This window comes from Tenrec ecaudatus, chromosome 7, assembly GCF_050624435.1.
Source record: "Tenrec ecaudatus isolate mTenEca1 chromosome 7, mTenEca1.hap1, whole genome shotgun sequence".
Taxonomy (NCBI): Eukaryota; Metazoa; Chordata; class Mammalia; order Afrosoricida; family Tenrecidae; genus Tenrec; species Tenrec ecaudatus.
In genome coordinates this window covers 27,997,937-28,024,917 of record NC_134536.1, presented here as the reverse complement: position 1 = coordinate 28,024,917, position 26,981 = coordinate 27,997,937, and positions in this window count along the sequence as shown.

Genomic DNA, 26,981 nt, shown 5'->3' with positions numbered 1-26,981 from the left:
TGTTTTGAATTTTCCCACTTTAATAACATGTTATACATCATTAGGCATGATAGAAATTCTCAATTTCTAGCCTTCAGATGGAATTGGAAAAGAATATATGTAGGATAAATCACAGAATTTGGGACAAGGTAAAAAGAAAATAAATTTGGTAAATAAAGTGAAACATAAACTTTTATTTTTAGTCTTATTAGATAATTTATATAGGCAACAATTTAAAAATAGAAAACGAAAAAAATCTCTGTCATTCCTTCCCATACATATTAAATTCAGATGATTTGGAGATATTTTGCTATAAAAATATTAGTGTCAGGTTTCATAATTTGTTAACCACACTGTAGGGAAACATTTTCACATTCTGAAATGACAGCACTTCCACTAAGCAGGCATTTCTCGCCTGTTTTTGATTGCCTCAGGAGGATGTGCTCTCCCCACCAGTACCCAGAGCACCAGAGCACAGTCAGAGTGGTTCTAAATGCTTTCTGTTTTCTCCTCACATCAGAGGAATATCAACCTTGCAGTGAGAGTCTGCTCCTATGCCGGAGGTTTTCAGAATCTGGCAAGGTTTCCATGCTATGTACCATTCTTTCTATTTGGTCTATTCATAGTCTTGAAGCATTACAACTGGGGCAATAGTAATATCATGAAAAACACAGAAAATATTGAAGTTGTCATGAGTTTCTTCTTGCTTGGATCCCCAATCAATGCTCATGGAAGCAGCTGTTAAGAAATGAAATGATGTATTACAATGGTTAAATCTGTGTCCCAAGATCTCTTCAGAGCATTAAAGTAAAAATGTTACATTGAGGGCTAAGTTATGCCTGTTCACTATGCCTGCCATAGTGTTTGCAATCACTTCATGTGAATGGGGCAAATGAATCAGACAAAGGCTTATGAACAACCTGCAACATGCAGGTGATACGACCTTGCTTGCTGAAAGTGAAGAGGACTTACAGCCCTTGCTGAAGATTAATGATTGACGCCTCCAGCATAGATTACAACACAATTTAAAGAAAATCAAAATCCTCATAACTGGGCCAAGAGAAAACCATTACGATTAATGTAGAAAACACTGAAATTGTTTAGTTTTCATTTTACTGGAATCCACAATGAATGCTCGTGGCACAGCAGTCAAGAAATCAAACAGCATATTTCATTGAGCCAATTTTCTGCGCAAAATCTCTTTCCAGGGTTAAAGAGCAAGGATGTCACTTTTGAGGCTAAAAGTGCACCTTACCCAGTCCATGCATTATTCCATCACGTCCTATGCATGTGAAAGTTGGACATTGAATAGAAAGACTTAAGAATAATTGATACATGTGAATAATGATGCTGGAGAGGAATAGAGAAAGCATCATTAACTGAGAAAAGAATAAATAAATATATATTTGAAGAAGTACAACCAGAATGCTCCTTACAAGCAAGGAGAATGAAACTTTGTCTCATGTACTTTGGGCATTGAGCGAGAGAGACCAGTCTCTGGATAAGGAGACCAGGGTTGGTAAAGTAGAGGAATTGTACAAAACAGAAAGACTGTCAAGGAGATGGACTGACACAGTGACTACAATCATGGGCTCAAACAGAATTACAATTGTGTTTGATGGCTCAGGTCCTGCAAGTGTTTTGCTCTGTTTTACATAACGTCACTCTCAATCAGAAGGGACATCAGGCCAGCACAAGAGCAAGTTGAAGAAGATGTTGCTATTCACTTCCCATTTGATTTTCCTACTTTGGGAAAATTAATTTAAACTATATACATGTACCCTTACTTTGTAAAATTGTCTTAAAAGATTTTTTTCCCTTACAATGCTTCCAGAGGCCATGAGTATTATAGTGTCCATTCATATTGTATATAATGTATACCAAGCTTGAAATCTAACTGTGGTTTTAACTGAAGTTGTTCATTTGAATTAAGGTGCTTCAGGGTGTGGTAAGATAACAGATGCAACAAGTATAATAATAATCAGCCGAACTGATTGCTAACTAATATTTTTGAAATTTTTAAATAACTCCGAAAAATAGATTTGACTTCTGACTTTACATGTATCTTTTAAGTGTTCATATATACTGGTAAATATACTGGTTATTTTTTCTGAGTGTGAATTTCAGCAACCTATGAAACCAAGATAAACAAAAGCCTGAGTAAGGTGGATAAGCAAAATTCTAAATAATTTACCCAAATCTTTAAAAGGCATACAGAGAGCAGTAAGGTAGAAAGTGATATTAATGAAGAATGCATCAATAATTAAAATCATTTAGTGATTGAACACTCTGGTATGTTTCACAGAATAATTTCTTATTATTTATTTATATTCTTTCTCTTCCTCCATTGGCAAAGATAAACTTTCAGCATAATTTCAAAACAAGATTTCACTTTTCAAGAAATCTAAAGAGCTTAACTGCACTGCTAGTCTTTCATTTATCATCAACAGGGCTTTTATTTACGAATACGTTTTACTATGAAGAAATGAAATAGCTAAAGTAGGATACAGAATTAGCCTAAATTTCTAGATCCCAAATATACATTTGTTTTCTTATCACCTATAAGTTGATTGTGTTTCAAAAGTGAATCTGTATGTTCCTTTCAAATTTTTATCAGCTGAGCCCAAGTCTGGAGAGGTATGTATCAGGGTTGTACCCTTTTATCAGTCTTTATCAATATACAATGAAACAAATAATCTGAGAAGCTGGCCCATATGAAGAAGAATGAAAAGTCAGCATTGGAGAAAGAATCACAGGTTAACATCATATCACTGGTTGTGATTTCATGCCCCGCAGGAAGTGGTATTGCTTGCTATTGTCTCCCCGTAGAGTGGGAACAGATTGCTGACAGAGCCCCACTTGGACTCTACCTATATGATGGGTTTACCCAGTTGTTCCCATAGGTGGAATTATGTCACAGTGGTTATGAACATCATAATCCTAAATAGCTCCCCAAATGTATTCAGGACGGTGAGAGATGTATACCTTATGTTCTCAGAGGTGAGGAAGGGCAGACAGAAAATTTGCTAGGTTAGTACCACATGGTGAAGTTTTCCTGGGCTGTCTTCATAACCATCAATGGTGCCAAGTGGTCCTTGGAACTTACGGATTTTGCCATGAATTAAAATGTTCTCTACCACAAGGGAATAGCCAAGCAGTGACAGGTTCCCTCCCCTTTGATCATGGAATCTAACAACATAGTACTTTCAGTGCTCTTTGCCAGCATCCTCATTAAATTGCAATGGTTCCATTTATGCTTTCTTATTCAATGTCCAACTTTCACATGAATATGGTGTTTTTGTTGTTAGGTGCCTTCAAGTTGGTTCTGACCCACAGAGACCCTATGAGCAAGAGAACAAAGCATTGCGCAGCTCTGTGCCATCCACACACTCGCTCCTGTGCATGAGCCCCTTGATGCAGCCACTGTGTCAAGCCATCTCCTCAAGGGCCTTCCTCTTCTGCACTCGCCCTCCACTTGACCAAGCATGATGTCCTTCTCCAGGGACTGGTCTCTCCTGACAATATGTCAAAATTATGTAAGATGAAGTCTTGCTGTCCTTTTCTCTAAGGAGCACCCTGACCTTACTTCCAATTCAACTCTGTTTGTCCTTTTAAAAATCCATGATACTTTTTCAATATTCTTTTCCAGCACCACAGTTCTAATGCATTGATTCTCATACTGTCTTCCTTATGCAGTGTTCATTCACATGCAAAATGGACAGCGGAAAATACCACGGATAGGGTCAGGCACACTTAAATCCTTAAAGAAACATCTTTGCGTTTCAACGAAGGCGACCATCCTTGATCTTCTTCAGCAAGTTCTTCAAGTCTGCTTCACCTTCAGCAAGCACGATTGTGTCAGCTGAATATTGCAGGCTGTTAATAAGCCTTCCTTCAACCCAGATGCCACATTCATATGAGATGATTGCAAACACTGTGAGTCGGGTCAGGCATAATTTAGCCCTGGACTGTGCTGTGTTGATCTTAATGCTTTGAAGAGACCTTGTGCAGCCATTTCCATGCATCATTTCATTTTTCACCGCTGCTTCAATCAAAGGTTGTTAATAAGCTTCCTCCAAATCCGATGCTGTGTTAGTCTTCACATAATCCTGTTTCTTAGATGACTTGCCTAGGATACAGATTGACTCTAACTTCCCTGGTTTGAAATCATGCATTAATCCCCTTTTTGTTAGAGAAACTGCCTCTTGATCCAAATACAATTTTCCCATGAGCACAATTAAGTTCTTTGGAATTCCCATCCTTCTCAAGGTTATCCATAGTTTGTTATGATTTACACAGTTGAGTGCATTCACATAATTGATAAAACACAAGTAAACTATTTTCTGGTATTTTTTTGCTTTAAGCCAAGATCTATCTGACCTAATCAATGATATCCCTTGTTGAAAAGCCTCTCTGAATTCAGCTACACTTTATGGCAGCTCCCTATCATGCACTGCTGCAACCATTATTGATTAATCTTCAGAAAAATTTATGTTTATACAAAATTAATGGTATTTTTCTATAATTTCCACATTCTGTTGGCTAACATTTCTTTGTAATAGGTACAAATATCAACCTTTTGCCTGGGTAGCTGTCTTCCCAATTTCTTAGAATAGGTAAGGCATCACTTTGTTGAAACATTTTAACTGGTATTCCTGGCTTCCCGGGTCTTTTGCTAATGTCATTAGTGTACTTTTTCCTTTAGTAACACCGGTTCTCAGTTATATGATAGCGATTGAAACAGTCAAGTGTCGACTAATTCTTGTAGGTATAGTGACTCCGGGCTTTCCTTCACTCAACTGTCGTGGATTCTGCATTAGTCAATATTTTCCCCAAAAAACCAATCAATATTTCAAATTGGGGCTTACCTATTTTCTTTAGCTTTTTTCATGTTGAGATTTGCTGAGTGCATGACTCCTTTTTGGTCTTCCAAATCCAGGGTTTGCATATTTCATTATAATATTCTCTGTTGTTCTCTCAGGATGCTTTTTGGAAATTTCCTATTCTGCTTTTATATTCAACTTTTTCCCCCTCATTCACGTCAGGTTCTCTATGATTAAGAGCAAGTTCCAGAGTCTCTTGTGAGCTCCACCTTGATATTTTCTTTCTTTCTGCATTCTAAAATTACCATTTGTTTTCCTCACATATTATACTCTTAATTTCATCCCATAACTTGCCAGGTCATCTGTCATTAGTGTTTAATATATCAAATCTATCCTAAAGATGTTCTCAAAATTCAGGTGGACTATACTCAAAGATGTACTTTGGCCTTTGTGAACTTTTTTTTTTTTAATATCTTCAACTTCAACCTGAACTTACATATGAGCAATTGTTTGTCTGTTCCCCAGATAGGCCCTGGTCTCATTTTAGCTGTTGATATTGAGCTTTCTACTATCTCTTCCCACAGATAACTGCAGATTGATATCTATGTATTCTGTCTTATGAAGTTTATTGTTGTTATTTATGTGGTTGATGAAAGGTTCGTGCAACGAAGGAGTCATTGGTCTTGAAAAGTCTATTATTTATCCCTAACTTCAAGGCCATATTTCCAACTACTGCTACTTCCTCCCTGCTTCCGACTTTCTCTTTCCATTTACCACTAAGTATCTATGCGTACTGATTGCATGTTTGATTAATATCAGACTGAAGAAGTTGGTAGAATTCTTCAATTTCTTCCTTACTGGTTTTAGTGGCTGGTTGATAAATTTGAATAATACTGGTGTCACTGGATCTCCTTGTATCCGTATAGAAATTATTCTGATACAAGCAGCATGGCATTTAGATAGATCTTGAGATGTATTTTTTGACGCTAGATGCAAATCAGTCTTCTTTAATTTGTTATTCCTACCCTAGTGAGCCACTAGATTATCTGATTCAAAATAGCCAATACCAGTCCATTTCAGCTAGTTAATAACTAGAATATTGATCTTTGTGCATTCTATTTCATTTTTTATGACTTAATTTTTTTTTATATTCCACATTCTTATTATTCATGGATTTTTGAAACTGTTTCTTCTCATTTTGTGTAAGGAAGGTCTGAAGCCTTTGCTCCATCCCTGTCATTAACATTGAGTGCACTTTCAGGAGGCAGCTCTTCCTCCTACCTTTGGACTAGAGTGCTTTCTGACAGGAGCGACTCATCTTCCAGCATTATATCCAACAATTTTCTGGTGCTACTTATAGGGATTTCAGATGCTCGTCGCTAAGAAGTGGAGAGCCTATTCCTTTTTCGTAGTCTGTTCTTAATGTGGAAGCGCTGCAGAAACCTGTTTACCTTGGGTGACCCTCCTGGTATTAAAATTGCTGGTGACATAGCTTCTAACCTCATAACAACATGCAAGACACCACAGTACAATGCACTGACAGATAAGTGGTATTTTAAATTAGCTTGATAAAATTAAAGTCACAAAATTTAATTTTAACTTTCATATTACAGAACCATAGTGCAACTAAACTGAAAAAATACAGTGAACATTGAAATAAGGCAGTTTCCTAATATTCATGTCATAAAATTATTAATAATAGACTTAAAATAAAATAGTATTTTTCTTTTCTTGACACTAACGTGTGCCTGACACAATCCATGGTGCTTTCAGTCGCTTCGTGGACATATGAAAGCTGCCCAGTGAGGATGACTGTGAATGGAGGCGTTTGAATTGTGGGGCTGATGAAGAGTATTGACAATACCTTGAACTTCCAGAAGGACAAACAAATGTATCTGGGAAGAAGTAGATATGATGGTCCCTAGAAGCAAGGGTGGTAAGGGTATCTCTCATGAACTTTGGACATGTGACAAAGGGCAATATGAGTCACAGCTGACCTGGTAGCACCTAACAAGCATGATCACAATAATCTGTTCCAAGGCAGCAGCTCTTTCCACAAGATTTAATATTACTTTTAATAATTTGAAGGAACTGCAAGCATTGTTATTTTATCACGTTTTTTACCACACACAAATTCCAGCTCATTTCACTGTAAACTAGAATATTTAAATGAATGGACTTTAAAAAAAAGAAATATGATGCTTGCATATGTAATCCCCAAATCACCTTATATAGATTATGAGAGCAAAAGCTTTATAAAATGTAATTTTAGCAAATCTGGCAAAATAAAGTAGATTTGGAAGTAACTAATCATATTCTAGGTTGAATGATAGAGAATGACAGTTGTGGAGTTAAAATAGATTTCTGCCTTTCAGTGTTTCTCTCACAAGTATAACTTAACTTCCTCTTACTTTGTTTAGTTAACTGTAGCATTGCATTACTCTGACAAAATATGAAGCCTGGGATATTTTTGAATAAAGTACAAAGATATAAACACAACCCAGCCATTACAAAAATATTGAACTCTGCCACTTCTGGTGCTTCCGAGAGGTGAGCCAAGAATGTGAATGAGCTCCTGCTGCTGTTGCCTCCATCAGGAGCTCTTGGGGATGTTGCATGTTCTTTGGTAATAGATGTTAAATAGGTGAGAGATAGTAAGTAGATACAGTGGGGAAGCAAACAGTTTCACCTCTTTGATAAAGAATCCTCAGAGTTTTATTTTGAAATATCCTTCTTACCCCTTTAATAATGGTAGAGAATTTATCCTCCTATCATTCAAATCAATTTCCAAAAAATATATCTGTTTGGGAAAGTATTGCATAGAAATCATCAATTACATGATTTCATATCATGAGAGCTTGAACAGGGAAAGCAAATCACAAATATGTCAGTTCTGAAATGTGAGGCCAAAGATTGACTGCTTATTAATTAGATAATTTTGACTAGAATGTATTTCATTATTTGATAAGTTTAATCAATGTTCAAAATCTTTTTGTGGTGGTTAGGTGTTACGCTAGCTCAGACTCATAATGAATTGATGTAGAACAGAATGAAACGTTGTTCAGTTGTGTGACATTCTCACAATGATTTCTGTGTTTGGACCACAGGTTGATCAAGCTCACTGATAGTGTCCCTCTTTTTCCCTCATGCTTTACTTTGCCCAGCAGGAGGTCTTTCTCTAGAAAACGATCTCTCCTAATGATCCTGTGGTAGTTACACGATCTGGTGTCAATTTGGGCCTTGAGAAGATTGAGAGTGAAGGGGTGGAGTCTACTCTTTTAATCGGGTCATAGCCAATGAGGCTTCTTAATGAGGGCATGACCTTCACTGAGAATTCTGGGAATTCCTGGATTTCCTCCTTGGAGGCAGGTGAGACTCTCTCTCTGGGCTCCCTCCCTGAGAAACGCTCCTCTGACAAGACACACGGCACTATACTGAGAGACTCTGTGCCCTTGGAACTGGAAGAGCCATGTGCAGACCCCTGCCACCACTGAAACGCTTTTACCACCACGGATCCACAAGACTGTACCTCTGTCCTGTGATTGTCCTGCATTCAGCGTCATTACATGTATTTCATGAATCTGAAGAGAACTTCATAGATTGGGATCAGACATATGAGCTAATATCAGACTTATGGACTGGATCTGGACTGTATTGGGATGTTTTCTCAATATTCAATTGTTCTTGTATATAAACCTGTTTTTAATTCACGTATGTACCCTATGAATTTCTTTCTCTTGTCTACCTGGACTAAAACAGAGATACACACTCAAATAATAGAGAAAAATGTAATATCTAATGAAGTATTGAATCAAATTCAAGCTTCATGGGTAATAAGCTGGGTTACCAATGGGTAAGTTATGTACCTTACTATATCTTTGTTAGGATGTTAAAGACAGCTGCTATGCTAGGGTAATTGTAAGATGGAACCCTTAGTGGGTCAAAAACTGGCTAAGATATTTTATAGTTCATAAATATAGTCATTTATGATATAATTTGTGATATATTTTTAAATAAATTTCATTTTCTTGAAATTTGTTGGGAACTAGTGTGCAAATAAAAGTTCTATTAAACCTATGGGTTAAAATGATACAAGGAGCTATGTTTATTTGCTATGTAAAAAAAATAAATGTCACTGCTCAGCTAGGGTAGCCAACGAGGGAGAAAATGGAGTGAGAGGGAAAGCCAAACAGGTGTCTAGGTCACTGCCAATATGCTCTGATCCAGGCTGGTAGCCACTTGAATGCTTAGTTCCAACATTTTGTTTCACAAAGAGTTTTTAAAACATGCACAGCCAATAGATTTCCTAAGTACTTCAATTTGCAGCACAATCCACGTACAAAAGCGTGGATAGAGAAGGGTTAGAAATACTCTTTTATTAAAACTTAAAATAGAAACTCATAAAATATTAACAAGAACAAAGCTATTCTAAACACAAACAGCAATCTTTTGGTAACAGTAAGATTTCCATGAAAAAAGAGGCTGAATAGAAAAAGAAAATTTATTTTAAAATCAACAGTAGGTACTTATGAGATCCGCTAAGCAGCATTATAAAAATTAACAGTTTTTTCTTGTGCCAAATGAAAATGATGTTGTGCTAATGTTCTTTATGCAGTTTAGCACACAAATGAAAGTGAATTATTTTTGAAGGAGTTCTAAGAATTTTCTTTTTTTTAATTAATAAATCTTTTTATTGGTGCTCATACAACTCTTATCACAATCCATACATACATCAATTGAGCAAAGCACCCTTATGCATTCATTGCCCTCGTCATTCTCAAAATTGGGTTCCTGGAATCAGCTCGGTTTCCTTTTTGTCCCTCCCCATCCCTCCCCGCTCCCCCCTACCCCCTTCCCCCTTAATAGTTTATAAATAATTATTTTATCTTATCTTACACTGCCCGGCATCTCCCCTCACCCACCTTCCCATTGCCCATCTCCCAGAGAGGAGGTTACACATAGATCCCCAATTTCGGTTCTCCCTTTCTACACCCTCTTCCCTCCTGGTGTCACCACTTCCACCGCTGGTCCTGAGGGGTTCATTCGTCCTAGATTCCCTGTGTTTCCAAATCCCTACTGCACTGCTGTACATCCTCTGGTATAACCAGGTCCGCAAGGTAGAATTGGGGTTCTGATAATTGGGAGGGGAGGAAGCGTTCAAGAACTAGAGGAAGGTTTTGAGTTTCATTGTTGCTACACTGAACCCCGAGTGACTCATCTCCTCACGACTACCCCTCTGGAAGGGATGTCCAGCTGTCTACAGATGGGCATTGGGTCCCCATCATGCACTCCCCTTCATTCACGGTGATGTGATTCCCTCCCCTACCCCTACCAGGTTTGAGACCTGGTCTCCTCTGCCCTTCACGATTACACATGTTGGTGTGATGCTTCCATGTGGGCTTTGTTTCTTCTGGGCTAGATGGCTGCTTGTTTGCTTTCAAGCCTTTAAGTCCCCAGACGCTATATCTCTCAATAGCCGGGTACCATCAGCCTTCTTCACCACACTTGCTTATGCACACTTTCGTCTTCAGCGTTTATGTGAGGAAGGTGATCACACAATGATTGTTTTGTTCGTTGGTGTCTGCTACATGGTCCATTCAACACCTTGTATTCACTTAGGCTGTGTGCTTCTCTGTGGGCTTTGTTGCTTCTGAGCTAGATGGCCACTTGTTTGCCTTCAAGCCTTTAAGACCCCAGACGCTATATCTTTTTGATAGCCGGGCACCATCAGCTTTCTTCACCACGTTTGCTTACACACACGTCTGTCTTCAGTGATCATGTCGGGAAGGTGGGATCCAGCGAGGCTGGGTGGCTGGGTGGGCGGATGCTGCTGTTAACCAGGCAGCCACAGAGAGAGAGAAGAGTAGAAATGCCAGAACGAACGTAACTAACTAATGATTAACTCTTGAATCCAGGCCCTTTAAAAAAATACCCCTTTGCACCACCAACTGCATTTTGAAGAGTTCAGAATACGTAGAAGGAAGGCGAGCCAGCATTCAAACTGTGATGGCTATACCAATCACAGTGCTTGACTGTGACCTCCTACTCGATGACCGAGGTCACCGGACACTGGACCGCTTTAAGTTGGATGATGTCAGTGATGAATACTTGATGTCCATGTATGGCTTTCCACAGCAGTTCATTTATTACTTAGTTGAGCTCTTGGGGCCTAGTCTTTCTAGACCTACCCAGCGATCCAGGGCGATTAGTCCAGAGACCCAGATCCTTGCAGCCTTGGGCTTTTATACCTCAGGTTCCTTCCAGACTGCATGGGAGATACTATTGGGATCAGCCAGGCCTCTATGAGTCGCTGTGTTGCCAATGTCACTGTGGAAAGAGCCTCCCAGTTCATTCACTTACCAGTTGACGAAGCCTCCAAGCAGGCTTTGAAGGATGACTTCTATGGGTTGGCGGGCATGCCAGGAGTGATAGGGGTGCTCGATTGTATCCATGTGGCAATCAAGGCACCAAATGCTGAAGACGTCTCTTATGTGAACCGCAAAGGCCTACATTCTTTGAACTGTCTGCTAGTGTGCGACCTCAGAGGGGCGCTCATGACTGTGGAGACCAACTGGCCAGGCAGCCTACAGGACTCTGCTGTCTTGCAGCGGTCGTCTCTCTGCGGCCAGTTGGAAGCTGGGCTGCACAAAGATAGCTGGCTACTAGGTGACACTTCCTTCTTCCTCCGCACCTGGCTCATGACCCTGCTTCATGTTCCTAAAACACCAGCTGAATATCCCTATAATATGGCCCATTCTGCCACTCACAGTGTGATTGAGAAGACTTTCCGGACCCTCTGCTCCCACTTCCGCTGCCTGGATGGCTCCCAGGGGGCCCTGCAATATTCTCCCGAGAAGTCCAGCCACATCATCGTAGCTTGCTGCGTGCACCACAACATCTCCCTGGAGCACGGGATGTATGTGTGGGCTTCCCCACTGACGGGCCCCGGGGAACAGCTCCTAGAGGAAGAGTGTGAGCACCTGGAACCCCTGGACTTAGAGGCTGACCAGATCCGCCAGGAGCTGCTGCTCACTCACTTCAGTAACGTGGAAGATGGGGAGAAGGGAGACTTTCCAGAAGTTGTGACAAGCTTTCCCCCTCACCACCACCTACACACCTCCCTCATCTAGCACGGCGGAGTATGGGGACTCTTGTCATACACTGACATTTAATTCGCGTTTCAGGAGAGGGGCTGTGCCAGAATGTCTGCATTCATTTGCAAACGTATTACCTAAACCCAAACCAAGACTACAGTTCCCTGCCATGCAGTGGACTTCAGGTTGAGCACCACCCACCGGAATGCTCACCGGCCAAAAACATTTATGATTGTATCTACAAAATCAAGTAGAGGGGAAATCAGCATATAGTTAGACCTTTTTTCGTTTAATTTTCTGTTGCTTCTTTCAAATGAAAACAGTATTTGTCTTGAATTTTATGGACGGTGTTTTCATTTTTGTACTTTGTTGTCCATGTAGTATACTATAATCTAATACAAATGTGAAGAGTCCATTTAAGTTGGCAGTAAGTGGCTGCTACCCCAAGTTTGAAGCTCTGTGTTTTGAAGTGAAGGTTAGGGATTGTCTGAGACCTCCATCTTTAGCATGTCTGCAATAATTGAACTGTGATTTTGGCCTGATTCCTAGGGAGAAGGTCTAGACTCCAATCTCCTGTTTGCAACCTGGAGTAGGAACCAAAGACTGAATTGAAAACCCCAAGCAGCTTAAGAAAGATGTTTCAAATCATATAGCTATAGATAAAATAGCAAGTTTACCCTTTACAAGGGATCTTAAAGGCCCTTGGTTGATGGTTGAATTGGTTAATGGGCAAATCAGACTCAGGGATAGACAATTTATATCTGAATCGATCGTATTTCTTGTGATCACGACGTTACAATGTCTCTAGCCGTTCTAGTTCGGAATTCCTAGTACAGAAGAGAGAGGGAATGAAGAAGGTGGGTGAACGAATTTAAAGGAAGAGGTCAAAGTAATACCATTTCTTGGTTCTAAAGACCTCTGGAGTTAGGCCCTACTTGGATCTCTTGTGTACTTGTCTGAAGTGACGCACAAACTCTCCCAAGAAAGAAGAAATCCCCCACCAGGTCTTGTTCTAAAATGACACTGGTATAAAAATAGCCCAATTGGAATAATAAAGTGTGAATTAAGTTCACACACCGGTGCCTCTGCTGCAAAGAAAGGGAGACTTTCCTAAGGATTGTCTTGTCTCCGGTTTCACAGCCGCCCACCACGTGATACCTCTGAACTGGCCCCTTGGATCATTCCCTACCTGCCATCGGCAGTGCTAATCCAGTAATTTTCAAAGCCAAGAAACGAACCGCTGATGACAAGAAATTTGGAAATAAATGGAGGGTGACTCATCCTCTGGATTAAAAATAACAATGGATTATTTAAAAAATATATATATATCATAAATAAATAACCCAAAGTTGTGAGTGATTAAGAAATTTTTGAAGAGTATGTTCATAAAGTACATATGATTGTTATATTTGTTATTTGGAGTTATTCAGTCAATTTTGACTCATAATGACCATATGTACAAATGAAGGAAGCACTGCTGCTGGTCCTACGTAATTCTTGAAATGAGTACTATGTTTGAGACCATTATTTCAGTTACTTGATCAAGCTGTACCAGGGAGGGGCTTCCTTTTTTTTTCACTTTTCCTCTCCCAGGCTTGTAGTCTTTGCCTGTGGTCTGACAACATGTCCAAAATATGTAAAATAAAGTCTCATCCATCGGGCTTCTAGGAAATACTTGGGCTATACTACTTCCAAGATCTATTTGCTAATTTTTTTGCAGTCCATGTGATTTAATAGTCTTTACCAACAATATAATTCACATGATTGAATTCTTCCTTGTTCTTCCTTACTTTTCTCCAATTTACTTGCAAATGAGATAACATCATGGCTTAAATCTGGTACAACTTAGTCATCAAAGTGTTCATTTGCTTTTTCACACTTTAAAGAGATCTCCATACATCTAATGCTCCAATTGCTAGTATCTTTTACAACTCTTTCTTTTCATTTTGAATTATAACATATGAGCAAATGAAGTCTTTGAAAGTTTTGTTGTTCCTCATCATTTTTGTGGACACCATGTTAAAGAAACAGCACTGCCCCAGATACAGAGATAGAGATATATGACACACAGCATGTGGCTTTAATTGGTTGCTTATTTTCAGAATTAGAATGCCAGGTCTTCATTTCTAGTGTGTCTTAATCTACAAGTTTGCCTGAAAACTGATCCACTGCAGGTGACTCTGTTGGCAACCAAAAGACAAGTGGCATAGCTTATAGCAACACGAAATGCAAGTCATCACAGTACAAAACATGGAAAGCAAATAGTAGGATATTTTTATTACGCTTCTAAAATATATCAATTGTGAATTCATATTTAACAATATTAACTAAGTTCTCTTTTATGAATATTATGTGTTTCAACCACCACTAGACTGTCAGTTTGTTATACTGGGCATTTCAATTACCAGCAGGATCACCCAAGGCAAATAAGGTTTAGCCAGATTCCCAGAATAAGAAGAGACTATGCGAAAAGGATAGGCTGTCAACTTCTCAGGAAGTCGCCACTGAAAACCTAAGGATACCAGCAAAACCTTGTCAGATATACCACTTACGATGATTCCCTCAAGCCATAATGCTTTTAAAATATGACTAACAGCCACTTTTTCAAAGTGTAGTTGTGGATAGAGAAAAAAGTTCAGAACTTGCGTTTGCTGATGGGGAAAGATTAAATGAGAAGAAACAGCTACAAATATTTACTAATAATTTCAACTTGGAAAGTAGGAATGTAGAAAAATTGTCATCAAAAATGAAACAGAGATTGATAATCTAAGCATTAGTGAGCTGAAGTCGACAGGTATTAGCCATTTGAAATCAGGTAATTGTATTGTGTACTATGCCTGATATGAAAAATTCAAAAAGAATGAGTTCATATTAATCACCAAAAAAGACATTTGATGAACTATCTTGAAATACCATACTGTCTGTGATAGTTTAGTATCTATTCACATCCAAGGAAATCCATTTAATGCAACTATTTTTCAAAAGTATTCATCAGCCTCTCAAGCCAGCAATGAAGAATGAGAGAATTCTACCAAATTTTTCTGTTGGAAATTGTTCAGACATGTAATCAAGATACATTGAAAGTTATTGCAATTGGAATGCAAAAGTTGGAAGCAGATAAAGGAAGAGCAGTTGGAAAGTATGCCCTTGGTGGTGGCAATAAAGCTGGATATTACATAATAAAATTTTGCAAGACCAACTACTTCTTTCAGCAACATAAATGGGCAACATACTTGGACTTACCAGGATGGAATAGACAGAAATAAGATTGACTGCATATGTTGGAAGACATTATGAAGACACTTAATATCAACAGCTAATGTGAGAGTAAGGACAGACTGTGGAGCATACTGTCAATGTAAATAAGTGTTATCAATGTATGTTAGCTCAGGTTGAAGCTGAAAATAATGAAAATGCATCCATTAGGACTATAATATAACCTTGAGTATATCTCAGTTTAATTTGGAGAACATCTCAAGAAGACATTTGACACATTGAACCCTGACAGAAAACCCGATCAGCTGTTGGATACCATGAAGAATTTCATACATGAGGAAAGAAAGTGGACATTCAAAAGATGGTGGGATAGTTAGATTTATTGTGCCATCAAGGCCAATAGGAGTAAGTGACAGAGTTTAATCAGGTCGCAGCTAGATTGGAGAACAACCAAAATAAATAAAGATAGCCATAGCCGGCATCCCATCTCCCTCTTACTCCATGATGCTTTAGCTAGTCTTCTGTCTCAACCTGTGTGCTACACTATCTGCAGGCTAAGCCAACCTGAGATTCATGTTACTACAGCCTGATCCTCCTTTGAGACCTACTTCACCATGCTGCTGGTGCTTGCAATGCTCGAGATTGATGCTGGTGGATACTGCTGCTGTACTTAAGTTCCAGATCCCATTGAGCCCCTTCACTAAGCTCTGAGCTGCCGACTATTGCTGACCCACCTTGCTGTCTGCTGCCTGCAAGAAGACTCTGCTGTCTGCGTCCTTGACCTTAGACCTGGTAACCCATGTGAGTTGAAGGACTTCCAGTGTATTAACTGTTCCGTGAAAGTGAGTTGAACTGAACTTTCTGTACTTCTGTGTGGACTAATTACCTGTTATATTCCTTCTTGATGTATAAACCTTGCTATATATATATATATATATATATATATATATATATATATATATATATATATATATATATATATAAAATCATAAGTGTCCTAGTTTTCTTTTTCTAGAGAACCCTGCCTAACACAGGAAAATATAAGATATTGCAGTGGATGATAGAAGACCTTCCAAACCTTGCTCTTAATCTTAGACTACTTAAAGCAAACATAAGAAATGGTGCCGTAAAAGAGATGAACAGAAAATGTCAATGGGAACTGGAGAAGATGAAATTATTATTTCATTATTATAATGACATGTGCAAATACTTGTAGTTAGAAAACCAAAAGGAAGAACATGCTGAGATTTTCTTAAGAAGAAATACCTGAGGAAAAATGTTAAGTTTTGCATTTGAAACATTCAATGGGCAAAATATTGAACGACATGAGAATCATAAAAAAAAGATGGAATGCATTTTACAGAATCACTGTACCCAAAAAAGAACTGATCTGCATATACCATTTCTAGAGGTTTCATATGATCTAGAACTGATGGTATTTATGGAAAAACCTAAGGAAACTGAAGGCATTATCCTAAAACAAGGCTCTGAGAATTGATGGAATACAAATAAAAAATTTTCAACAAGTTAATGAATCACTGGAAATACTTGGTCATCTATGCCAAGAAACTAGGAAGACAGTAATTCAGGTAATTGAGGACACACGGAATCCAGAACAGATAAACCCCTCATGACCAATAAGGGGAGCAGTGATAATAGGAGGGTAAGGGTTGGGGTGGGTAGTAAAGGGGAAGTGATCACAATGATCTGCATATGGCTCCCATGCCAGGGGGATGAACAGCAGAAAAGTGGGTGAAATTACATGGAATAAAAAAATAACAGTAATTTAAAATTATCAAGGGGCCTTGGGGGAGGAAGAGTGTGGAAAGGAGGGAGGGGGAATGAGGAGCTGATGCAGGGGCTGAAGTAGAAAGAAAATGCTTTGAAAAAGATGATGACAACATATGTACAGATGTGTTTGACAAAATGGATATATGATTGTAATAAGAGCCATAAGCATCCCAAATAAAATGATTTTTAAAAGAGGTAATTGAGGAAATAGAATAAGGGAATGGTTAAAAATAAAACTCTATAAAGGTTTGCATCAAGGTTGCATTCTCTCAGCATGCTTACACCACCTGCACCCTGAGAAAATCATTGGAGATGTTGAGTCACATGAAGTAGAGAATAGCACCAACAGTGGAAGAGGCTTATTAACAACTTGAAATATGCAAATAGTATAATCTTGTTTGCTGTGAGTGGGAAGGACTTGAAATCATTGTTGGTGAAGATTAAGCATTGTATCTAAATAAGAATTATAATTTAATGGAAAGAAACCCAAAATCCTCACAAGTGGGGAAATGGGTCACGTTGTGGTAAATGAGGAAAAAACTGAAAAGTTATTGAAGATTTTTTTTCTTGCTTGGATCTACGATAAATGCTTTTGGAAACAGCAGTAGTGAAATCAAAGGATGGATAATGGCAACGCACACGAGCTCTTTAAAGTTATAATGAACAAGTGGATCACTTTGAGGACTATTGCGCACCTGACCCAGCCATGACACTTCCAATTGCCTGTTTTACTTGTGAAAGTTGGACATTGGATCAGATCCAAGAATTGAGGAAATTGAATTATGATGCTGGTAAAGAATAGAGAAAGTGCCATCGTGTTGCAGAAGAACAGACAAGCCTTTGTTGATGAGGTGCAGTAAGAAGTTTCCTTAGAAGTAAGGCTAGCAAGACGTTGTCTCATGTAGTCCGTAGCTGGGTTGAAAACGAGGAAGGCTTTCGATGAGACAGATTTGCAGGGGCTGCCGTGTCGGACTTAAATACAACAGTAGTGGAGTGAAGACGGTGTAGAACCTGGCAGTGTTATGTGCCGTGATGTATAGGATCGCTCTTATTCAAAGCAACATGATGGCACCCCAAACCGACAACATATGCTCCAAATATTTAGCTTTATATTAATTGCTTTAGGTAAAAAATGTAAAAATTCCACTTTAGGCTGGATTATAAGATGCAAAAACAGAGTTTCAAAAGAATGCTTCTCTTCATTCAAGTAGTTTCAGGGGCTAGGAATTCAAAACTTAAGGATCACATTCCTTATAAAGATACTACCTGCCTCTTGTTGGCCCCAATCATCCAGCAATGGTTTCAGCAGTCCATCAACAGGGAGCGTCCAGAGATTCAGGCTGGATTCAGAAGACAGCCTGGATCAAGGGACGTCATTGCTGATGTCAGATAGGTCTTGGCTCAAATCAGAGAATACTAGAAAATCTTCATTTGTGTTTTATTGACTAAGCCACGGCATGCTACTGTGTGGATTATAAAACAAACAAAACTTATGGATCATAGGAGAAAAGGGGAACTACAGAACACTCCACTGTGCTCATGCAGAACTTACATCTAGATCTAAAGGAAGTTGTGCACATGTGAAAAGGGAATACTGCGTGGTTGAAAATCAGGACAGCCGTGCATCACGGTGGTATATTTTCACCATACTTCTCTGATCTGCATGCTGCGCAAATCATCAGCAAAGTTGGAATATATGAAGAAGAATGTGGCATAAGGATTGGAAGAAGGCTTAGTAACAACTTAAAATATGCAGATGACACAACCCTGTTTGCTGAAAGTGAGGAGTGCTTGAAGCACTTGTTGATGAACATTAAGAATTGCAGCCTTCAGTATGGCTTGGAAATCAATTAAAGAAGACTAACAATTCTCAAGAGAAAGAGAAAGAATGAAGTTGTCAAGGATTTTTTTGGTCATCCTGGGGTCCACGATCAATCCTCATGGAAGCAATAATCAAAAGATCAAAAATGTGTTGCATCAGGTAAATCTTCTGCACCCGACTTCACTGGAGTATTGAAAAGTAAGGATGTTACTTTCAGGACTAAGATGTTTCTGACCCAAGTCATGGCATTTTCAGTTGCCTCATCTGCATGTGAAAATTGGACATTGAATAAGGAAGATCAAACTAAAATAGATGCATCTGAGTTGTGGTGCTGGTGAAAAGTATTGACAGAACCACGGACTGCTGAAAGGACATACAGCTCTGTCCTCGAAGACGTATGGCCAGAGTGCTCCTCAGAGGCAAGAATGGAAAGGCCATGTCTGCTGTTCTTTGGCCATGTTGTCAGGAGACACCAGTCCCAGCGAAAAACACCATGCTTGGTAAAATGTACGGGTATCAAAAACGAGGAAGGCCTTCAACAAGATCAACTGAGACAAAGGATGGCAAAGTGGGTTCAGGCATAGGAAAAATCATGGTGGTGGTACAGGAATGGCAGTTTCCTGTGTTGTTCATAGTGTCTCTATGGGGCAGAAACAACTCAATGGCACCTAACAACAACTTGCTTCTTGCTATGTTCATCCTTTTTGGGTGTTTAATGTGTACACTTCTTTATCAAATTATTTCACAGTTTTATTTTATTTCTTTCTTTCCCCTCCTTCCTCCCTGCTTCATTTTGTCCTTTCTTCCCTTCTTCTTTCTTAAGGGTTCTCTCTGAATATGCCTAAGTCAATGGTATTATTTAAACTGATGAATTTGTTAACCACTGGAAAGAGTTGTACTCAGTGCTAATCATTAGGCCCATTTTCCCATCACCCCAATGCAAGGGGGAAAAATGTCACCATTTTGACCCATGGACTTCAGTCTAGGAAAAATGTATCTGCTTTTGAAAATAAGGAGTACAAACTCTTATAATTAAGTGCAATCCATATTTAGGCATTATAAAATGATATTTTTCATGACATCATGGCACTAAAAAAATACAAGATTTTATTATCATGAACATTAATGGGTTATGGAATGATTCCTTAGTATGTCAGAGGCAGTGCATTTGTATCCATGGCATTGGTGAAACACCAATTTGTGAAAAATTCAAAATAATTTAATACTTAGAATTGGAACTACATTCAGTTTTGTATATTGGGTCTTACTTGCTTACAACACCGTTACAAATGAGTCTGTTAACATAAAATACTTATAATAATTTCTAATATTTTATGTTCCATATCCAAAAGTTCACCAAATAATGATAAACAAATTTTAAATATCAATGATAATATAAGTCCTCTTCTATTATTTATTCATTTATATAAATAATTTTATATTTAAAATGCTAAGAAAAATTACTCACTGTACAGTGAGGATTTTGTGTGTTCTACTATGGTAACTAAAAAAGAGTTTCTTCTTTGGCCTATTTAGGTGATGCTAAGATTCCATGACATTCCATTACTATAGCAACAGTGACATAAATTTCATTTGGTTCTAGAACATTGCTCTTAACATATAGTTAGAATTGATTTGCTACTAATTTATTTAAGATTATTGGATCCCTATTCATAAAATGCATTTGAGCTCTGATTTATTCTTGTGTTCTCTTGTTGGGATTGGTGGTGTTGTGTTAGTTTTACAAAATAAATTGGAGAAGTTTCCACATGGGCTGTCATGAGATAACTAGACAAGCACCATAATTTCCACCCACAGTAGACACGTAGGAAACAAAACAAAGAAACAAACATGTTTGCTCATTGGACTATACTCTGTAAAGGATTGTGTTTCTCGAGAAAAGCAAAATAGACTAGCTTTTGGCCTGGAAGAAGTTTCTGGACTTTAAAGCCTGACAGGAAAACCAAACAAAGCATAATGTTTTTAGTAACTTAAGGAGAAAAAGGTCAGAGTTTAAGAATGTTGTGCCAGCTGGAATTTGTGGGTAAGTGTCTCAAAGCACAGAAAGCTATAGAGAAAAAAATATAAAAACTAAACCTCTCCCCTGCACTTGCTTAGCACGTAGCCTGAACAATCTACAAATGGGCCCCTGTGAATCTTTTTTTTCCCCCTGAATGTCTAAATTCATCCTGCAGACAACAAAATCCCACCAGACTGTGTAGGAGACAACAAAAGAATTTTATAATGAGAATGTCATAAAGACAACTCGTAGCTAATAGTTGTTTGAGCTACTAGACAAAATGGAGTTGCTATTATTGTTAGTTGTTTTTGAGTCAATTTGTATTCATAGCAACTCTGCATACAATAGGAAGGAAAAATCAGGGAGGGGGGAACCATGGCTCCTCCCTGCACTGTCCCCAGGTTGCTATGTTTGCACACACTGTTGCATCCACGATGTCAACCCATCTCTCAGAGGATTTTGCTCACATTCGTTCCCTCTCTACTTCCCTTCTCCCAGGTTCAGTCCTCCTGATACCACTCCGCAGTACCTGAGACAAAAGCTCACCAGTCTCACTTATACGAGAGACTATTGGCTGTCTATCTCACAGGATTGATTTGTTCATTCCACTGGTAAATTAGGGCATATTTTATATTCTTCATCAACACCATAATAAAAGAATGTCAATTCTTATCTAGTATTCCTTCTTTACTGTCCAGCCATCATGGGTATACGAGGTAATTACCATGGATTACATCTGAAGCACCTTAATCTCAATGCGATATTTTTGTTATTTATGACTTTTTAAAGAAATCTTGTGTAGCAGATTCTCCCGATAATTATGTAACTTGAATTCTTGACTGCCATTTCCGTGAACAATGATTGTGGATATAGATAAAATGCAATCCTGCCAACTTCACTCTTTTCTCCATTTATCATCGTCTTGCATACTGATCTAATTGTGTGAATTTTTGTGAAGTGTCTAAGTCATCAGGAAAAGGATGCAAAATGAAAAATATTATAGGGCTAAATTATTCCCAGACTCACTATAACAAAATTTAAAAGTAAGCTTCAAAAGCGCCAAGCTAATTTTAAGTAATGTATCTGTCTACCTAAATGAGTTTCAACATCATTATGATAGACATAAATGTCCAAATATTAGGTAACATAAAATCAATAGATTTCATATTCAAATAAAAAATAACTAACCTGAAATAATCACAAATAGATGACAAATACAACATGAGAGAATAAATCTTATCAACATTACAGACAATTGGATTAGCAAATAAAAACTTTAGGATAACTAGTTTGGGTAAGATAAACAAATTAAAAATATTCAGTCCATTATTTCACATCTTACTATAATTATATGTAGTAAATTTGCATGAAGACAGACAAATACATCGACCCAACAAAATAGAATCTTCAGAAATATACCCACATGTAATGACTGCTTGATTTTTAAAAATAAGTTCTGGGGTAATTTAATGAAGAACATATTGTCTTTTTAACAAATGATTATTTTCCAAGCTAATATATATGGCTTGGAATATATCTTGACTGTTAAAGATAGTACACTCCATAATTTACTCAATACGCATCCCAGATGTATAAAAGGTAGGACTAGGAACTTCTTGAAGAAGCACAAAAGAAAAAATATTTGTGGTCTTTATGTGTCTTCATTAAACCAGACATTTAATCATAATATTAAAAAGTTGATAAATTGGATTTCATTAAATGAAATGATTTTGTTCTTTAAAATGTAAATGAAAGGCAATTTGGAGACAGGGAGTAAATTCTAATTGTTCACATATCTCTCTGGGTCTATATCTACATTCATACTCATATATCTGGCCTGAATTTGGAGGAGTAAGGAAGAGGACAGTCTGTGTTCACATGTCATAACCTCTTACCATTCTTACTGAGTGGGCCTCTCTTACCCTGTGTTCCTGAAAACACCACCTGGAGCAGTTCAACTCTGCACACATGGCATCACCAGACGTCTATTGATCTAACAACTAAAACAACAGCAGATATTCCATTTCCTATAGACCGTGGTAGAGACTTTAAATCATTGGTGCTTTGGGTTTATTTCTTATCATTTTAACCACTGTCTCTCTAAAGGGAATCTGTTGAAATCCTAACATTTTCATTCAAGACTGTTTTCTAGCTGATGAGGATAGCCTTTCTTTCACTGAGCTTAAAAACATTCATTTCTAAAGTACGTTCTCGTATATCTCTTGAAATGCTGTTGTTAATGTAGCGTATGAATTGTTTGTCACTACTTACACAAACTAGATCACTTATTTCATTTTTATTTTGAATAGCACAGTAAATGATTATATTAATCAAGAAAATCAAATAGCTTTATAAGAGCTAACAAATTAATGTTAACATCATCACTAAGAATAACTAGCTTAAATGTGGTAATATTCCTGTTTTAGAGTTTCAGAGAGGCAAATATAGTTCTAACAAATGTTTAACGGTCTTCATTAAGCTCTCTTAGCACATTAAAGTAATCTAAATTGCTACAATAATTAGTCTTACAAACAACAGAGTGAGCACAAGTAGGATTGATCACTTGCCCAGATTTAACAATGCAATCCCCAACATTTTGATGAGTCCCACAGAAAAACAACAAAAAATAGAAACCACCATCATCTATCCTGTTATGCAGAGAAGAAGAATATCTAGGGAATATAAAAACGTGGAGACTCTTAATACCCCAGACAGTGTCCTATCAAGCATCAGATGAAGCACTCCAGGCCAAAATCACATAGAAAATAAGCACCATGCCAGAGGAAATATTTTTCTGTAGCTAACACGGCATGCAAAGCACAGAAATAAAGCAACAATCTGACTGGCATTGCCAAGCTGCAGTCACTTGGATGACCACGGGCTTTTGAAAGATGGACATATTTGGGCCATTTTCATCATAGAAGACATGGTCAATTGAGCTGCAGAAAGGCTAGAAATGGATTCTCAGAATCCAGTATTCTATTTTTACCACACTACAGAACAACAAAGACATTTATGACTTTTTTTCAGAGCTTTGAGCTTATTTTATGGGCATTTGAGTTGCAGACAGTCTATTATCATGAAACTTAGCCAAGCCTGCTTTTTCTAAAAAAAAAAAAAAAAAAAGGTTTTGAATTTCATGTGGGAGAGAATGAAAGTTATAATAAAAATATATAAATCCTTGGTATTGGCCAACTATTTCCTAAAGCAAAATGAGTTTAAAAGTCTCTCGTTGCATAAACTGAACCAATGGCAATTAGCACCAGCAGTTATAATGTAAGTTCATATTAGTTTGAGGCTGATGTAATTTAAAAGGAAACATCAAACATCCAATGGATGCTGGTAATATTCCCTCACTAATGACTTAGATGTGCACTGATGACTCTCAGGGATATGGTGCAGAGCAGGAGTCTGAACCTACAATATATCATGCAGAATTCTTCTGGATGCATCATTCAACCTTACTTTCTATTAAACGATTCCCTGGGTAGTGTGTGTGTGTGTGTGTGTGTGTGTGTGTGTGTGTGTGTGTGTGCGTGCGCACGCATATTAATAATACTCATCTGAAAATATTGGCATATTAACATTCTTTCTAAGAGGTTCAGTTCTCCTACATATACATATATAACATGTATTTATACTTGTCTGAAAATATTAGAATTCTTTCTAAGAGAGGTTCGACTCTCCCTTGGAAACATTTTGCTATTTATAGCATCTTATTTAAGTCCTTAACACTTGGCACACTCGTCTTGAGAAATGCTTCTCTCTAGTGGCTAAAGGGACTAGAATTTTCCCCCCTATCGTGCACAAATTAACCATCTCTCTGAAAACCAGGTAATGATTTTTTAAATGTGCAATTTAAAATTTCAAACCATATTACCATTTTCCTCCCAGAAGCTTCACTGTCAGTGACTTAGTAAAACCATCATTAATCACAAGATAAGCTACAGTCGTGTGGTGATTGTAATTTGGTCCCACGGAACCAAAGACAAATGATATGGAATACTATTAGCAATGATAGCTTTAATGTAGACATTCATCATGGACTCAGGTTCACTTGATGTGACTTTCGGATAAAGACAGGGGGAAATTGCTTAGCCGTTGAAAATTCGATTGGTATTAAATCATAATTTTGGCAAAAAGTACAAATAAGTGTGGTAGGTTTTGTTCTTCCCATTTTTCACCCCTAGCAGACAGAATTGCAGGGCTTTGAAGAACCCGGATGCAGTGCAATTAGAATAGGGAATGCTGATTAGTTGTCATCTATCTAATTGCTAATAATAGAATCCGAGGGTTTGGCAGGCTGTCTATTTATAGGAGTCACCAGGCTGCTCCACTTCATCAGACAGGTAGGCTGCTAACAGAAACTAAGAACACACACACACACACACACACACACAGAGAGAGAGAGAGGGAAAGAGAGAGAAATTTTTTCACCATTGACAGATTGCATTGGTCATAAACTCCTTTAATGTAATTGCATTATAATTCACTAAGGCAATAAAATAAAAATTTTAGTATGAGATCCTTGTTTCCAAACTTAACTCACATATTATTCAGTAATCCTATTCAAGAAGCTATTTTGATTTGCAAGACTCACACCATTATTAGTTTACCTGTTCCCTGTAGAATATCCCTGATGTGAACTGAACACAGTATGAGTGTGATTGCAATTCACAACTGGGAATAAATATTGACTGTGGCCTGCAGCTTTCTACTGAGGAATATAAGAGTTAAACTTGAATTCTTCATGTGGGAAAGAAAGTGTCAAACCTACTGCATTCATAATAAATTCAGGCAATGCCCATCTTACACTTTCTTTCAAGCATCTATTTCATTTCTTCATTTTGCCTGTTTCTGGCACATGGAGCTACCTGTGGCGCTTTACCTACTCTGCTGAGCTGTTCCTCTTCCTTTAGGTTTCGTTTGTTTGTTCGTTCTTAGGGCTTCTTGGTTGAGTCTTGCAGCCATGCTCTGTACTCCCAGGGATTAAAGGTAATCCTTTGGTTCATGTGGAGTATGTTTGTTGTTAAACCACATGAGAATTTCCGTAGAATGAGATCTGAGATCTCACCCATGCAATCTTCTGAATTTTCGCATTTGAGTTTAGATGTACAAAAGAGAAAGCCTCTAATAATTTACCCCCCTGAATGTTTTTAGATATATAATTTTACGGTTCAGAAAGTGGCTCAACATCTCAACTGTTTTCACATTCTCTGGAAACCTGTAGCTTCTAGTTAATTTTCTGTTGGTCCATTTCTAGTTATCTTAAATGTATCTGTCTTCTCAGTGTTAATTCATTTGGCTGGAGGGACTAACCCTGCAAACCAATCCTACATTTTCAATGTTTGGCATTGGGGGAAAACATTTAAGGTGTCTATTTTAAAATTCTCTTAAACAAACTGGCTGCAGTAGTATCTATTAGTTTGGAGTTTGAGAGCTCTTTGGACTTGTTTAGCTACAAGGATTTCATATTTTTTAACTTGGCCATATGTTTAATTTGAACCGTTAATAATCATTAGTAGCTGCAATGTACTAGAATTCTGGTTAAACATCAAGCTGCTAACCAAATGATAAGTGTTCCTAACCACAATTACATGGGAGAAAGTTGTGACGATCTTATTTCATAAAGACTAAAAGCCTGAAATCTTATGTATCAGTGCTACTTTGCTAGACTATACTATTACATTATATTACATTACTATAATTTGTCTTAACTTGAAGAAAGTGGTTTTATTGATTTATATTTTTTATTTAGTGCATCATATCCCATAGGGGATATAACATTGAATGAAATAGAAAAATCCCTGACACACTGATGTTTACATCCTTATTTTAATAACTCTAATTTCTTTATGTTCTCCTCTGTTCAACAAACGTTCTGATTATTGCTGGATTTTCAAAAAATTAAGACACCTTCTAGCCCATAACAAGTATCAAAACTGATAGAGTTATAATAATAAAACTGCTTGATGGGCACAGACAGGTTATATTTTAGAAAATCTTCACACTGCCATGCCCCTAATTATAAATGAGTAGATTGCTTTCAGTCAATGATAAGGCTGCCATGTAAGTACTTTGTTCACAAGTCATAGCATTATTTCATCAATCCTGTCCAAAGCACATGAAATTAAGGCATCCTGGGCTCTAAGAAGTATTCCAACTGTAATTGTCCGACATCAGGTTTATTCATTTTCTGCCTGTGTAAAAATATTCAATGTTTTTCAACAGGACCA